This window comes from Cynara cardunculus, assembly GCF_001531365.2.
Source record: "Cynara cardunculus var. scolymus isolate 2C chromosome LG 13, CcrdV1, whole genome shotgun sequence".
Classification (NCBI taxonomy): Eukaryota; Viridiplantae; Streptophyta; class Magnoliopsida; order Asterales; family Asteraceae; genus Cynara; species Cynara cardunculus.
This window is the reverse complement of record NC_037540.1, coordinates 10,434,122-10,442,083: the sequence shown is the minus strand read 5'-3', so window position 1 is coordinate 10,442,083 and position 7,962 is coordinate 10,434,122. Positions and strand designations below refer to the sequence as shown.

General features: G+C 33.8%; 1 protein-coding gene across 1 annotated transcript in view; it reads right to left on the bottom strand.

Moving 5' to 3' along the window:
- LOC112524748 overlaps window positions 1-7,962 on the bottom strand; it is a 14,396-nt gene that overhangs the window by 997 nt on the left and 5,437 nt on the right. The gene's annotated exons all lie outside the window — the stretch shown is intronic.

Genomic DNA, 7,962 nt, shown 5'->3' with positions numbered 1-7,962 from the left:
GATGCATCAAACAAACCCAAAAATATCGAGAATATACTAGCAAAATCGAGCAGCAAATCAGAAGAAAAAACGAGCAGCAAATCAAAAGCAATCGAGCAGCAAATCAGAAGCAATATCGAGCAAAATCGAGTATAATCAAGCATAATCTATACATAAGGAGAAGAGTTACCTTTGGAGAAGAGAGCCTTGAATTGAGGAGAAAGTATTTCGGCCGATTAGGGTTCTTGAGGAGAAGATTGGAGGAGAAGAGCGACTATGGGAGGAGAAAAGAGAGGCGTRGGTTTTATTGGAGGGTAGGGAGGTCTTTTTTTTTGGCTTAATGTGGACAAGGCATGGTATCCGGCTGCGCGATTAAGCCCATGTCTGGGCGAATAAGCCTGAAGTAAACACCCTAAAATGGCTGTGCGAATAAGCCCATTTATCCGGTAAGCTCATTAAGCCACAAGTAAACAGGCCCTTAGTGACCTGCAAACGTTCCCACGACTTTGGTTATGTCTTTAGCAACGCCCAAAGCCACATGCGTGCCAAGAACCACAACTCAACAGTGAGTTATGTCGCAACTTTGGATGCAAGGCTACCTGCCTAGCTCACTTCCCCATACATATTTTTCTCCCTTTCATGGGTTTACTTGAGATCTTTCCTACCAACACATAATTTCATGAAGCGTGCTCATTATAAGGTCCAAAACAATTATATAACTGAAAATGGAATACATGGAAATCTCATGTGTTTAAGAAGCATCGGTTGAAAAACATTTACACCGAAAGTTCCAAATTGGACATATCCCAAAAGACCTCTATCAAATCAAATACGGATTTGAATGACTATTAACATAAGTAGCGCAAAAATCAACTAAATACTGAATATTTGAAATGAAACAATGTCTAACATCTTTTATAAACCGAGTATGTTTTGCTACTGTTAACCTGTGTAAAACCATTTAATCTAATGACTTTTAACAAATGTGCTTTTTAATATAGCGACAAATTTGGTTTGATACTTTTGCAAACCACGATAAGGAAAAGTGGTTTGATTTGATTTGATTTGAATGAAGAAGATAGATGATAAATGACAATAGGAAAATTTAATGAAATAGCCATTTTATAATATAGATTTCACCTTTTTAGTCATTTTTAAGGGTTTTTTTTTTCCTAAAATAACCATACTTTACTTAAAGACTTTACGGTGAAGCTTTGTTTCCGCAAAATGTCCAATTAAAAAAAATCATTTTTTTAGACTTTACGTAAAAAGTCAAGTTTCTGCTTAAACTTTCTGTGTAAATTATGTTTGATTGGCAAAAAAAAAAGACACATCAGATTACAACTAGACACGCTTTACAGAGAAAGTTTACACAAAAACTTGACTTTCTGTATAAAGTCTAATATTTATTTTTTTAGTTTTCCAGAAGAAAAAAAATAGTTTACGCAGAAACTTGATTTTCTATGTAAACTATTTTTTTTAATTCCCTAGAAAAAAAAATTAAAAAAATAGTTTAGGCAGCACGTTTATCTTCTGCATAAACTTTCTGTGTAAACTATTTTTAATTTTTTTTTTCCAAAAATAAATAAATAAATTACGCAGAAAGTTTAACTTTTGTCTAAACTAATTTTTTCTTATTTTTTAGATTTTTTAGAAATAAATAAAACATAATTAGAAAAAGTTTACGTAGAAAATTTACCTTCTGCGTAACCATCGGGACTCTTCCCTGCCCCCTCCTCATTAGACCTTCTTTTAAAGGGACGATCCCATAGGGACCATCGTTTTCGTAAAGTTCATAGGGACGAGATCCCCATCTCCGGCCAAAAACAAGGACCGACCCATTTTTCCTCCTCTCCCCAAAACCGAACGGAAGCAGACTGATCAAACCATCATCGTCCCAAAAACAAGTGATCCTTCAAAACTGCAAATTGGTCAAAACCTTTCGATACGGTGATGATTCAAAAAAAATATCCTTAACATGGTCGTGATTCAGAAAAAATGGTGGTGGAGAGGAAGTGTGAGAGGAGTAAAAGAGGAAGAGGGTATGATTTGAGTGGGAGAGGGTGGTGCCTATTAGGGGTGATTAAAAATCCGATCAACTTAATCAACCCAACCCAATCCAACGCGAAATAATTCAACCCAAAGCAACCATGTCAAATCAAGTTGTAAAATTTTCAAATTGTAGGTATTTGGTTGATATTGTGTTACTATTATTTGAACTCAACCCAAGTAGATGAACCCGATATCATTTTATTTCTTGGATTTAATATCATTGTTGAATTTATATTAATATATACATTAGACAATTACACTATCACGTACGCTGTTCATATATATAAATATTTTCAATCTATTCTCCATCTCTATATAACTCATTCGTATATATGTTCAGTAACTCTTAACATATATATGTAAAAATTGAGAAAATTAATTGGATATGATATACGTAAGAAGTAAGAATAAGTTGTATCAAATGGTTGATGATGAAAAAGAAACTATGAGTAGAGAAATAATATATTCACAGTTAGAAGAATATTTTAATGTACCAAAGTATCAACCCGTACGGTTTGAGTTGGGTTGGATTGCACTTTGATTTGGGTTGGGTTTAGTTAAGAATTTTCAAAACAAGCATTGGGTTGGGTTGTTCAAATGTCTTCAACCCGAACAACCTAACCCATGAGCACCCTTACGGTTTAGGAGGGGAAGGGAGAGGTGCCGGCGATTTGGTCCCTGTGTCTCATTATGATTTGAGTGGGAGAGGGTGGTTCGATAGTTTAGGGGGGATGGTGCCGACCATTTACTCCTTGTGTCTCACCCTGGTTTTGCTTATGTTTTGGTGGAGATGGTAGTCGATGATGGCTTCACTTCTGGTGTCAGAGAGAGAAATGGGGAGTCATGATTAGAAAAAACCGATGTGGATGAGAGAAGAAATATATTGGAGTGGTCAACGATTAGGTTTAAATGAAGGTGTGTATCACCGGAAAAAATGGAGTTATCAACGAGTGTATTGCCGGAAAAATAGGGATGAAGGTGGCCTTACAAATTTTACAGAGTTGGTCCCTAAAGTTTTGATAATATTTATAAAAACAAGAAAAAACAAATAGGAATTACAAAAAGAGAGGCAAAACATGATTGGACAAGTTTACCCCTGACTTTAATGGCCATTTTTAACGGAGTTAGTGATCAGATCTCATTTTCAAAACAAAATCCGAACTTGAGAGATAACATCTTGACTATTTTAGGAAAATGTCATGAAAAGTTGCTAAAAAGATAAAAACTAAGTTTAAGTTATATTATAATTTATTAATCTATACTATATTATAAAACATTTGACAAAAATTCTTAAAAAAATCATTTTTTATGCGTAAAGTACTGTTTATTAATGCATATTATTTAAAACTCAAAATTACAAGTAGATTGTCCGTAAGTACAACTTATTAAAATTTCATATCTGAATTCGTGTAAATAACTGCAGATAAACATAATCAAATACAAGATAAATATCTCATTTTAAATACGAAAAATCTAAAATATAATTAGAATGATCATTAAGTTCTAACAGAATACTTAATTATTATCTTTATAAAATGTTATATTATTAAACAAAAATAAATTATTTCGTTATTAAACTTAAATTAAATTATAATAAAAAATAAATTAAAGAAATTACATAAAAAATAGTTGATTTGATATTAACATTGATATATTTTTTTCAAATATTCAAAAATAAAATCATTATTGTTTTCTTAAAAACACATAAAATCGTATTATAATTTATAACATCGACTGAGACAAATAATAAAATAGAACATTAAAATCGAGTTATGTCTCGCTGTATTGCGCGAGTACTCTTCTAGTTATTATAATATATATAGTTCGATTATGTATAAATAAGTGGGCATTTGTATAAAATGGTAATTAAATTGACCAAGTTGAACTAAAAAATTCTCAAGATGTTGAATAATTTTCTAAAATCATTCAAATTATTTTTGTAACACCCTGGATTATATAACTGTGAATAATGCGTGGTTGGTAGAATTGTACGGCTTTACCAAGTAAAACCATATGGGTTTAGCATGTATAATCATGTGGGTTTACGTGCCAGTTGTATACCCGGGCATGTTTACTTGCGAGTTGTATACATGAACAGATTTATGCACGAGTTGTATACCCGGGACAGGTTTACATGCGAGTTTAGTCGTGCCAATAGTCGTGTAGCCCTTGTTTGGACAAGGGGGACTTACCACGCGACTTCGTTCACAAGATAAGTCGTCAGAAGTCATCTGGACGACTTTTAAGCCGATTTTTAAGGGTTTTCTCCTCATTTCTCCACCTTCTCACTCCTCTGATTTGGACGATTTTGGAACCTTAAGGTCCGATTTTTGGAGGCTTTTTAGAGCAAATGGAAGGTTATCATGGAGGTTGCAGATTTCTTGATGGTTGATTTCAATGATCTGGAAGAGGTAAGAATTTTGGTATTTTGAGATCTAGTTTGAGTTTTATTGTGGATCTGATTTATGGTGGGTTTTGGTGCTATGTTGGGTTTAGAAGGTTGTTTTGAGGAGTTTCTTAGAGGTTTCTACTTATGGATCTCAAACCTTCTTCAATGGATGCTAGATTTTGGATTTTAGGAAGTAGGATTAACATAACCTATCAAGGTGAGTACAAGTTGTTTTATAAAAAAATTGGTGTCTTAAGATGTATTTTTTATATTTATCAATTGTGCTGATTATTTGATGAGATTTACATCTTTGGTACATTTAAATTTATGGATCTTGTGAAATGCCTATATTTGGGGAGTTTAGACATTTTGATAAATAAATCATAAAGGTGTGTCCATTTGATGATTTAAGGTATAAATGATTATTTGACGTTAACGTGTATTTAGTTTTACAAACCATTTGGAAAATGTATCGTGTTGTCTTATGAGGCATTTTGTAAAAAAAATAAAAGGTATAGTTTCATTTGGCAAAGGATTTGTCTCAACCAAGGAGCGGTTTTTGAGTTAATCATACTTTTAGAGCATGATTGCATAAACTTTGGTTAAATGTGTTTTTATTGCTTATATTGACTTCATTTGAGTAGTCGAATAATTGTGTAGTTGTGATTTTGGCCCATTTGAGTTTTGGGGGAAATTTGTCCCGTTTAAAGTCCTGAATGTTGAGCTTGGGCATGATTTTATTGCATATTTATTTGAGAATTACATGTTTTGAGCGCGTTGGTAGTTTAACTAGAGTCATGTAATTTGAACTGTACTGCAATAGATCCATAGGCACGTGAGTCAATAGTGAGAAGTTTTAATGTTCCCACTTGAAGACCAGTGCTTGAGTAAGCTATGTGGTCGTCCCGGTATTGCAAAGAAAACACTTATGAGTTAGAATCTAGGACTATAGATGTTGCGGAGAGGAACCCCGTGTAGGGTTGGACTCCGATACCTTTGGTATTGTAGAGAGGGACCCGTATGAGGTTGGACTCTGAGACCGTGGGTATTGCGGCGATGATTACTTGTTAAGTCGAACTCCAGGACCTTGAGTACTACGATGATGAACTCGTGAGGAGTCGGATAACGAGACCATTGTTTTGAGGTTTTGGCCTAGTAGAGTTGACACTAACATGGTATATTGGGGATGAACTCGTGTGGAGTTGGTCCCTAGGACCATTGGCTTGTAGGTGTATCCCCATGGTGAGTAAGTAGACATTAAGGTCAGGGGTAGTGCAGAGATGAACTCATGTGGGATTGGGCTCCGGGACCTTATGTATTGCGGTGGAAACTTGAGAGGAGTTAAACACCAGGACCGTGACCGTCACCGCGACCTTAAGGTACTACTTGCCCCGAACAACCCAGATCTGATTCACTTTCAGAATCTATTCGTAGATTCCTAACCTTAATAGCGTATTCAAAAAGATAACATTGATCAATAGCTTACTTTGTGTTTTGCCATGATCGATGGAAACGTGTCTCTTTCATCACCCAAAGGTGTTATTTTAGATATAGAGTTTATCCATGTTTTCAATGTAGTTTTGAAATATGGAGTGTTATCCATAATTTATGGTTTTGGATATTGAACCATCATGCACATATTAAGTCTAACACTTTCTTGTTAGCATGTGCATCAGGTGCTTGTGGGGTTTGGTACTAGAGACTCTATGAAGAGTTGGGTGCTAGTTAGAGGCACAAGGAGGATTTAGCTATTCGAAAATGTTTCCTGTATTTTGAAGATAACGACTATTATTGGGTTTTAGTAACAAACATTCCCAACCTAGACTTGCGTGAGGTTTGGTGTATTAATTGTTGATAATAAATCTTAGATTGTCATTATAGGTAATTAAGTATTGACATTTAAAAAGGAATTTGTTCTGTATTAATGGGTTATAATTCATATAAATTAGTCGCTATTTTGATTAATTTACTAAATTAGGCTAAAACCATACATATATTTATATATCATATTGATATTCTACTAGAAATAACTTCGATTTTTATACATTAAGAAAGTTCGCGAGAATAAAATGAAAATCGTAAACTATCAACCAATCATTATAAAAAATTTGATCAAACGATATCTCGAATCTTATTAAACAGCATAAACTACACAAGATAATATCTTTTTTAGTTTATTGTTGTTTTAGATAAGGATGCTTTTAGAAAACACATTTGAAAGAATATAGTTTAAAAATGTCTATTTAAAATTTGTAGGGAAATTCCGAGAAAAAAATTAAACGGATTTTCGTATTTTAAACAATCAAGTCTTTAAACATTTTTTCTGAACAACTAAAATTTTATACATAGTGAAATCAAACAAAATGTTTCTTTTAACCCTAAAAAATAACACATAACTGAAGGTCCTAAAAATGGTTTTAAAGTAAAGAAAAGGTCTGAAAAAGTAAAAAAACTTTCATATTTTGAACGATTAAGTATTTAGATAGTTATTTTTTTAACAAATAAATCTTGACACTTAATAAAGTCGAACAAAATGATCAATCATTCTAACCGTAAAAATGACTGATGAGTGATAATAAGTAATGGTGGTAGAAGTGACTTTCAAAGTAAAATAAAAGTTAGAAAAATTGAAAGGGATTTTTTTTATTTTTGAACGATTAAATATCTTAATAGTTTATGGGTCAATATTTCAAAGAACTAAATATTTAAATTTGTTAGTGGGATCAACATATCATTTGGTAAATTATTACATACGTCGTCGTTTTGATGGATTCAAATCTTACCCAGTAAGTAAACGATAGTGTTAAATTTTACCGATAAACGCTTACTGGGTAAGTGTTTAGGTTGACGACCCCTAACTCTGTTAGAAATCTATATAGACATTTTAGTGTTTTTATGTTTTTACTAATTTTTTGAAAAATGTTTACTTCAATTTTGGTTCACCGGTCGGTTCCCCATCCCCTAACCATTTCACCTCCGGCGACCTGCAACACTATTCACCCATCAGGCCACCACATAAGAAACCCATCCTTTCCACACCACACCACCCGTCATCGTCCGGTACGACCTCCTCCGACCAGATCCACTCGACTTTTTGCGAGTTGGCGGCGACCGATTTGCAAGCAGAGTGTTAGAGTCTCTTCATCGTCCTCTAAATCAGATCTGCTCTACTTTTTGCAACCAGGGTTTTCTCTCTCCTTTTGTGAGACGAGAGCAGAGAGTAGAGAGAAATTGAGAGAAAAGAAAAAGTAGAAGAAGCTGTATATTTCTGTGTGTAATGAAAGTAAAAGGGAACAGTACTATTTATACAAGGGGAAACAAAACAGCCTAACTAATTAGAACTAACCAACAGAAAATAATAACTAATTCTAATACCCCCTTCAAGCTGGTGGTTGATTAACTAATCCCAGCTTGCAAATAACATCAGAATGTTTAGGCCCAGGTAACGATTTGGTAAAAACATCTGCAAGTTGTGACTTTGTTGGCGTAAATTCCACAGCAATGACCCCTGCTTGTAACTGTTCTCTGACATAATAACAATC